Raw genomic sequence first — 9,914 nt, 5'->3', positions numbered from 1 at the left:
TAAACCCGCATACAATGCCCACGGACCCACAGGAGTGTATGTGGAGGTTTGTGGCCTTTACATAGGGGCATACACCTGCATACAGTGCCCACGGACCCACAGGAGTGTATGAGGAGGTTTGTGGCCTATACATAGGGGCATATACCCGCATACAGTGCCCACGGACCCACAGAAGTGTATGAGGAGGTTTGTGGCCTATACATAGGGGCATATACCCGCATACAGTGCCCACGGACCCACAGGAGTGTATGAGGAGGTTTGTGGCCTATACAGAGGGGCATATACCAGTATACAGCACCCACGGACCCACAGGAGTGTATGAGGAGGTTTGTGACCTATACATAGGGGCATAACCCGCATACAGTGCCCATGGACCCACAGGAGTGTATGAGGAGGTTTGTGGCCTATACATAGGGGCATATACCCGCATACAGTGCCTACGGACCCACAGGAGTGTATGAGGAGGTTTGTGGCCTATACATAGGGGCATACACCTGCATACAGTGCCCACAGACCCACAGGAGTGTATGAGGAGGTTTGTGGCCTATACATAGGGGCATATACCCGCATACAGTGCCCACGGACCCACAGGAGCGTTCACCTTGTTTAATCACCTCCAGAGTTCAGACTGCTAGGTACCAAGAAGGACTCCATTGTTTTCTTGTATTTGATTGTTTCTTTGGTTAAGTAATGTAATACTATTGTATCCTGTAAAAGGGTGTCTTCCCTCTATCTAATGTACATTAGATATCCACCATCTGGTCTTCTAGGGGATTGTCAACCAGGTGGGAGTTCTGCATAAATACTGGGCATATAGCCCTCAATAAAGTACATTCAAGATGGAGCTTGGTCTCGTGTTTGGGGGGAATTAACTGGGTTTGTGTGTTGCTGATCCCATATTCAGGACATCTTTTATCTGGTATTAACCCTTGATATCAGGGTTATACCATAACAATTGGTGGCAAGCGACGGGATGGTCCTCATCGCCCAGAAGAGCAACTACACATCCGGACCTAATGGGAATACTGTATGAAAGGCTGAAAAGAGCCACCCTTAAAGACCTTCTAGAACAATGGGGCCGACAGGCCAGTAACCTCAGGAAGAGGGAGATTATTACAATACTGACCGAGATGGATGGAGTACAAGGGCCCAAAGGAACCAATGAGCCCAGCATATCAGACAGAACCCCCGAAGAAGCAAGCTTTGACCGGGCGGTTAAAAACAAAATTTATGCTTACCTGATAAATTCCTTTCTCCTGTAGTGTAGTCAGTCCACGGGTCATCCATTACTTATGGGATTATAACTCCTCCCTAACAGGAAGTGCAAGAGGATCACCCAAGCAGAGCTGCTATATAGCTCCTCCCCTCTACGTCATACCCAGTCATTCGACCGAAACCAAACAAGAAAGGAGAAACTATAGGGTGCAGTGGTGACTGGAATTTAATTTAAAATTTAGACCTGCCATAAAAAACAGGGCGGGCCGTGGACTGACTACACTACAGGAGAAAGGAATTTATCAGGTAAGCATAAATTTTGTTTTCTCCTGTTAAGTGTAGTCAGTCCACGGGTCATCCATTACTTATGGGATACCAATACCAAAGCTAAAAGTACACGGATGACGGGAGGGACAGGCAGGATCTTTACACGGAAGGAACCACTGCCTGAAGAACCTTTCTCCCAAAAACAGCCTCCGAAGAAGCAAAAGTGTCAAATTTGTAAAATTTGGGAAAAAAAGTGTGAAGTGAAGACCAAGTTGCAGCCTTGCAAATCTGTTCAACAGAGGCCTCATTCTTAAAGGCCCAAGTGGAAGCCACAGCTCTAGTAGAATGAGCTGTAATTCTTTCAGGAGGCTGCTGTCCAGCAGTCTCATAGGCTAAACGTATTATGCTACGAAGCCAGAAAGAGAGAGAGGTAGCAGAAGCTTTTTGACCTCTCCTCTGTCCAGAATAAACGACAAACAGGGAAGAAGTTTGGCGAAAATCTTTAGTTGCCTGTAAATAAAATTTCAGGGCACGGACTACGTCCAGATTGTGCAGAAGTCGCTCCTTCTTTGAAGAAGGGTTAGGGCACAATGATGGAACAACAATCTCTTGATTGATATTCCTGTTAGTGACTACCTTAGGTAAGAACCCAGGTTTAGTACGCAGAACTACCTTGTCTGAATGAAAAATCAGATAAGGAGAATCACAATGTAAGGCCGATAACTCAGAGACTCTTCGAGCCGAGGAAATAGCCATTAAAAACAGAACTTTCCAAGATAACAGCTTGATATCAATGGAATGAAGGGGTTCAAACGGAACACCCTGCAAAACGTTAAGAACTAAGTTTAAGCTCCACGGCGGAGCAACAGTCTTAAACACAGGTTTAATCCTGGCCAAAGCCTGACAAAAAGCCTGAACGTCTGGAACTTCTGACAGACGTTTGTGCAAAAGGATGGACAGAGCTGAGATCTGTCCCTTTAAAGAACTAGCAGATAAACCCTTTTCTAAACCTTCTTGTAGAAAAGACAATATCCTAGGAATCCTAACCTTACTCCATGAGTAACTCTTGGATTCGCACCAATGTAAATATTTACGCCATATTTTATGGTAAATTTTCCTGGTAACAGGTTTCCTCGCCTGTATTAAGGTATCAATTACTGACTCCGAAAATCCACGCTTTGATAAAATCAAGCGTTCAATCTCCATGCAGTCAGCCTCAGAGAAATTAGATTTGGATGTTTGAAAGGACCCTGAATCAGAAGGTCCTGTCTCAGAGGCAGAGACCATGGTGGACAGGATGACATGTCCACTAGATCTGCATACCAGGTCCTGCGTGGCCACGCAGGCGCTATTAGAATCACTGATGCTCTCTCCTGTTTGATCCTGGCAATCAATCGAGGAAGCATCGGGAAGGGTGGAAACACATAAGCCATGTTGAAGGCCCAAGGTGCTGTCAGAGCATCTATCAGAACCGCTCCCGGGTCCCTGGACCTGGATCCGTAACAAGGAAGTTTGGCGTTCTGGCGAGACGCCATGAGATCCAGATCTGGTTTGCCCCAACGCCGAAGTATTTGGGCAAAGACCTCCGGATGAAGTTCCCACTCCCCCGGATGAAAAGTCTGGTGACTTAGAAAATCCGCCTCCCAGTTCTCCATGCCTGGGATGTGGATCACTGATAGGTGGCAAGAGTGAGACTCTGCCCAGTGAATTATCTTTGAGACTTCCATCATCGCTAGGGAACTCCTTGTCCCTCCCTGATGGTTGATGTAAGCCACAGTCGTGATGTTGTCCGACTGAAACCTGATGAACCTCAGAGTTGCTAACTGAGGCCAAGCCAGAAGGGCATTGAAAACTGCTCTTAATTCCAGAATATTTATGGGGAGGAGACTCTCCTCCTGAGTCCATGATCCCTGAGTCTTCAGGGAATTCCAGACAGCGCCCCAACCTAGCAGGCTGGCGTCTGTTGTTACAATCGTCCAATCTGGCCTGCTGAAGGGCATCCCCTTGGACAGATGTGGCCGAGAGAGCCACCATAGAAGAGAATTTCTGGTCTCTTGATCCAGATTAAGCATAGGGGACAAATCTGAGTAATCCCCATTCCACTGACTTAGCATGCACAATTGCAGTGGTCTGAGATGCAGGCGTGCAAAGGGTACTATGTCCATTGCCGCTACCATTAAGCCGATTACCTCCATGCATTGAGCCACTGACGGGTGTGGAATGGAATGAAGGACACGGCAAGCATTTAGAAGTTTTGTTAACCTGTCCTCTGTCAGGTAAATTTTCATTTCTACAGAATCTATAAGAGTTCCTAAGAAGGGAACTCTTGTGAGTGGCAATAGAGAACTCTTTTCTTCGTTCACTTTCCACCCATGTGACCTTAGAAATGCCAGTACTAACTCTGTATGAGACTTGGCAGTTTGGAAACTTGACGCTTGTATCAGAATGTCGTCTAGGTACAGAGCTACCGATATTCCTCGCGGTCTTAGTACCGCCAGAAGAGAACCCAGAACCTTTGTAAAGATTCTTGGAGCAGTAGCTAACCCGAAGGGAAGAGCTACAAACTGGTAATGCCTGTCTAAGAAGGCAAACCTTAGGTACCGGTAATGATCTTTGTGAATCAGTATGTGAAGGTAGGCATCCTTTAAATCCACTGTGGTCATGTACTGACCCTTTTGGATCATGGGTAAGATTGTCCGAATAGTTTCCATTTTGAACGATGGAACTCTTAGGAATTTGTTTAGGATCTTTAAATCCAAGATTGGTATGAAGGTTGCTTCTTTCTTGGGAACCACAAACAGATTTGAGTAAAACCCTTGTCCGTGTTCCGACCGCGGAACCGGGTGGATCACTCCCATTAGTAAAAGATCTTGTATACAGCGTAGAAACGCCTCTTTCTTTATCTGGTTTGCTGACAACCTTGAAAGATGAAATCTCCCTTTTGGAGGAGAAGCTTTGAAGTCCAGAAGATATCCCTGAGATATGATCTCTAACGCCCAGGGATCCTGGACATCTCTTGCCCAAGCCTGGGCGAAGAGAGAAAGTCTGCCCCCTACTAGATCCGTTTCCGGATTGGGGGCCCTCACTTCATGCTGTCTTAGGGGCAGCAGCAGGTTTTCTGGCCTGCTTGCCCTTGTTCCACGTCTGGTTAGGTTTCCAGCCCTGTCTGTAGCGAGCAACAGTTCCTTCCTGTTTTGGAGCGGAGGAAGTTGATGCTGCTCCTGCCTTGAAGTTACGAAAGGCACGAAAATTACACTGTCCAGCCCTTGGTTTGGCTCTGTCTTGAGGCAGGGCATGGCCCTTACCTCCAGTAATGTCAGCGATAATTTCTTTCAAACCGGGCCCGAATAATGTCTGCCCTTTGAAAGGTATGTTAAGCAATTTAGATTTAGAAGTCACATCGGCTGACCAGGATTTTAGCCACAGCGCTCTGCGCGCCTGAATGGCGAATCCGGAATTCTTAGCCGTAAGCTTAGTTAAATGTACTACGGCATCAGAAATAAATGAATTAGCTAGCTAAAGGACTCTAAGCTTGTCTATAATTTCATCCAATGGAACTGAGCTAATGGTCTCTTCTAGAGACTCAAACCAGAATGCCGCCGCAGCCGTGACAGGCGCAATGCATGCGAGGGGTTGTAATATAAAACCTTGTTGAGTAAACATTTTCTTAAGGTAACCCTCTAACTTTTTATCCATTGGATCTGAAAAAGCACAGCTATCCTCCACCGGGATAGTGGTACGCTTAGCCAGAGTAGAAACTGCTCCCTCCACCTTAGGGACCGTCTGCCATAAGTCCCGTGTGGTGGCGTCTATTGGAAACATTTTTCTAAATATAGGAGGGGGGGGAAAGGGTACACCGGGCCTATCCCACTCCTTGGTAATAATCTCTGTAAGCCTCCTAGGTATAGGAAAAACGTCAGTACACGCCGGTACCGCATAGTATCTATCCAGCCTACATAATTTCTCTGGGATTGCAACCGTGTTACAATCATTCAGAGCCGCTAATACCTCCCCTAATAATACACGGAGGTTCTCAAGCTTAAATTTAAAATTTGAAATGTCTGAGTCCAGTTTATTTGGATCAGATCCGTCACCCACAGAATGAAGCTCTCCGTCTTCATGTTCTGCCAATTGTGACGCAGTATCAGACATGGCTTTAACATTATCAGCGTACTCTGTTCTCACCCCAGAGTGGTTGCGTTTACCTCTAAGTTCTGGCAATTTAGATAAAACTTCAGTCATAACATTAGCCATGTCTTGTAAAGTGATTTGTAATGGCCGCCCTGATGTACTTGGCGCCACAATATCACGCACCTCCTGAGCGGGAGATGCAGGTACTGACACGTGAGGAGAGTTAGTCGGCATAACTTTCCCCTCGTTGTCTGGTGAAATTTTCTTGACATGTACAGATTGGCTTTTATTTAAAGTAGCATCAATGCAATTAGTACACAAATTTCTATTGGGCTCCACATTGGCCTTTGAACATATTGCACAAAGAGATTCCTCTGTGTCAGACATGTTTAAACAAACTAGCAATTAGCCTAGCAAGCTTGGAAAATACTTTTCAAATAAATTTACAAGCAATATAAAAAACGTTACTGTGCCTTTAAGAAGCACACAAAACTGTCACAGTTGAAATAACAATGAACCGGATTAGTTATAGAAACCAAATTTTCACAGTAAATGCATTAAGTTAGCAAAGGATTGCACCCACTAGCAAATGGATGATTAACCCCTTAATACCAAAAAACGGATAACAATTGAAAATATAAACGTTTTTATCACAGTCAAAGCACAGTCTCACAGGTCTGCTGTGAGTGATTACCTCCCTCAAAACTAGTTTTGGAGACCCCTGAGCTCTGTAGAGACGTCCTGGATCATGCAGGGAGAAAAAGGCAGACTGTGACTGAATTTCTACTGCGCAATAAAGCGCCAAAATAGGCCCCTCCCACTCATAATACAACAGTGGGGAAGCTCAGTAAACTGATTTAATTCATAACAAACGACAGCCATGTGGAAAATAACGCCCATAAAATTTTTCACCAAGTACCTCAGAGAAATAAACGATTAACATGCCAGTAAACGTTTTAAATATAAATTATGAAATGTTATTAAAAAGCCTGCTGCTAGCCGCTCTCACTGCAGAATAGGCTAAAAGTTATATGTATACAGTATTTTCTTAGTGAAGTGCCATTCCCCAGAAATACTTCAGTGTAAACATACATACATATCAGCCTGATACCAGTTGCTACTACTGCATTTAAGGCTGTACTTACATTACATCGGTATTAGCAGTATTTTCTCAGTCAATTCCATTCCTTAGAAAATAATATACTGCAACATACCTCCTTGCAGGTGAACCTGCCCGCTGTCCCCTGTTCTGAAGTTACCTCGCTCCTCAGAAAGGCAGAGAACAGCAAATGGATCTTAGTTACGTCCGCTAAGATCATACACAAACTCAGGTAGATTCTTCTTCTAATGCTGCCTGAGAAAAAACAACACACTCCGGTGCCGTTTAAAATAACAAACTTTTGATTGAAGAAATAAAAACTAAGTTTAACAACCACAGTCCTCTCACACGTCCTATCTATTAGTTAGGTGCAAGAGAATGACTGGGTATGACGTAGAGGGGAGGAGCTATATAGCAGCTCTGCTTGGGTGATCCTCTTGCACTTCCTGTTAGGGAGGAGTTATAATCCCATAAGTAATTGATGACCCGTGGACTGACTACACTTAACAGGAGAAATAAGACTGGCACATTATGGCCCCAACCCGTCTGCCGAAATTATCAACCGGGTCATAGTAGCCGTGGAGGCCAACCTACTTCGCCAAAGCGGCGCTGCAGCAGCCCAAGTCACAGCAAACCCCAGTGCAAAAGAGAAAAGTACATTGTGAAGCTTTTAAAAACTTCCTGGATACAGAAGGAGAGATTGATGGGTACCTTGCGGATTTTGAGAGGCAATGTGCCCTACGCAAGGTACCCGCAGAGGACTGGGTCATAATATTATCCGGAAAATTATCCGGCTAGGCCAGCGAGGCTTTTCGGGCCATTCCAGATGAGGAAGTCAGGGATTATAATGCTTTTTAAAGAGGCTCTGCTCTCCAGGTATGCGATTACACCGGAGGCATACAGGAGACAGTTCAGAGACACTGTTAAACTAGATGGAGATTCCTACGTCGAGTGGGCATTTAAGGTGCACCGCACAGCAGCTCACTGGATGGCGGGGTGCCAAGCCGTATCTGGGGAAGAGGTGCTGCAGCTATTCCTGTTGGAAAATTGCTTCAACAAGTTATCCGCATGAGTTAGAGAGTGGGTTCGGGACCATAAACCCTCCACCCTGCATGAAGCTGCTCGCCTGGCAGATGAGTATACGGATGCCCGCAAACTTGACACTGCTACCACTAAGATCCCTGCCAGAGTGGAGTACAGACCCACAGTCACCCCAGCAGCTACCAGTTACCAACCCCCAGCGCACCGCTCTACCACACCGCCTCCAGCCACGAACTATCCTCAGACAGCCCGGTTCAACTCACGGGACTACTCACAGCCTATTCGGTGCCTTGGATATAAGCAACTAGGGCACAAAAGACCAGAGGGTCCCCTATACACAGCGAACCAAGCACAGTCCTGGAGGAGACCCGCCGGCGGAAACCCACATAACCCTCAGCCTGCTTCCCACTGCATAGAGGAGGAAGAATGCTGGGGCATCCTACTTGAAGCAGACCCCGTGCAAGCTGCCCACCGGGATAACCGGCAACAGCACCAGCAACTGGTTAAAGTGAATGGGAAGGAGGTCAGTGGTCTACGGGATACTGGTGCTACCATGACCTTGCTCCAAAAGAACTTGGTGTCCGAGAACCAGCACACCGGAGACACTGTGGCTGTGAGGGTAGCAGGGGGCTCTGTGTTCCGCCTACCTGTTGCCCGGGTACATTTGGATTGGGGAGTGGGCTCTAGACATGTAAATGTGGGGGTCATGAAGGACTTACCAGCTGATGTTCTCCTTGGAAATGACTTGGCCCCCCTTGTTTCTGCCTATGCTCCCATGGGTCCCGCTGATGTTAACCCTGTGACTACCCGTGCCCAGACCCGTGCCGCAGAGACCGACCCACCTGCTGCTGAGCCCCAGGTAAAACTCTCTCCCCCGACTTGTTCCCTAGATCAGGCCCCCTTAGGCTGGGATACCCCAGAGATGTACGGGAGGGAAACCCGGGAGGATCCGACCCTTCAGACGTATAGGGCTAGGGCAGATGCAGGGGAAGAGGGGGTCGATGGGGAACTTTATGAGTGGGTGGAGGATAGGCTATATAGAATCCCTAAACCTTCCCAGAAAAATACTGCCCCTCCGCAGAATCGGCAGCTGGTGGTGCCTGCGAAATACCGGCAAGAGATTCTGCGGATTGGGCATGATGTACCATTAGCTGGACATCTAGGGTCCCGCCGCACAGCTCATAGGATCACCCAAAATTTCTTCTGGCCCAATTTTAACTGAGATGTGCGGGTATATTGTAGTACTTGTGACACCTGCCAACGGGCAGGTAAGCAGGGGGATCACCCAAAAGCTAGGCTTATGTCTATGCCTATCATTGGGGAACCCTTTTCCCGCATAGCCGTTGACATTGTGGGTCCACTGGCCAGAGCTAGTCCATCAGGTAAGAAGTATATTCTCACCATGGTGGACTATGCCACTCGTTACCCAGAGGCAGTAGCACTGTCTAATATAGAGGCAGAGACAGTAGCTGATGCCCTGGTTAAGGTTTTTACTAGGGTCGGGTTCCCTAAGGAGATTCTCTCCGATCAGGGGACCCGGTTCACCGATGTGCTCACCCAGCAGCTGTGGAAGGTGTGCGGCATTAAACCGTTGCTCAGTTCGCCTTATCACCCACAGACTAATGGCCTCTGCGAGTGCTTTAATGGCACCCTCAAGCAGATGCTGAGGACCTTTACTGACGCTTGCAGAGACTGGGAGCGATTCCTGCCTCATCTGTTATTTGCATACAGAGAGGTGCCCAGGAATCTACTGTGTTCTCTACCTTTGAGTTACTCTATGGGAGAAGGGTCCGCGGACCCCTGGATCTCATTAGAGGACAAACTATCCCTGATGGTAAGGGAAAATCTTCAGGCGGCTCAGGGGAGACAGAAGAGGTGGTACGATCGGGGTGCCCGGCAGCGGGTCTTCCAGGTTGGACAGAAAGTTTTGGTGCTCAAGCCTGTGAGGACAAACAAGATGCAAGCATCTTGGCAGGGCCCGTATAAGGTGGTAGCTCAGGTGTGCGATACTACCTATATTATAGCCAGCTGTGCAGATGAAAGGATCCAGTGACCCTTTCATGTGAACATGCTGAAAGAGTATCAGGAGAGGCCAGAGGATGTTGCTGCAGTGTGTGCCCCGGCTGCAGACAACCCAGAGAATTTACCCCTGCCCGACTTA

This window comes from Bombina bombina, chromosome 9 (assembly GCF_027579735.1).
Source record: "Bombina bombina isolate aBomBom1 chromosome 9, aBomBom1.pri, whole genome shotgun sequence".
NCBI lineage: Eukaryota > Metazoa > Chordata > Amphibia > Anura > Bombinatoridae > Bombina > Bombina bombina.
This window is presented reverse-complemented; position numbering follows the sequence as displayed.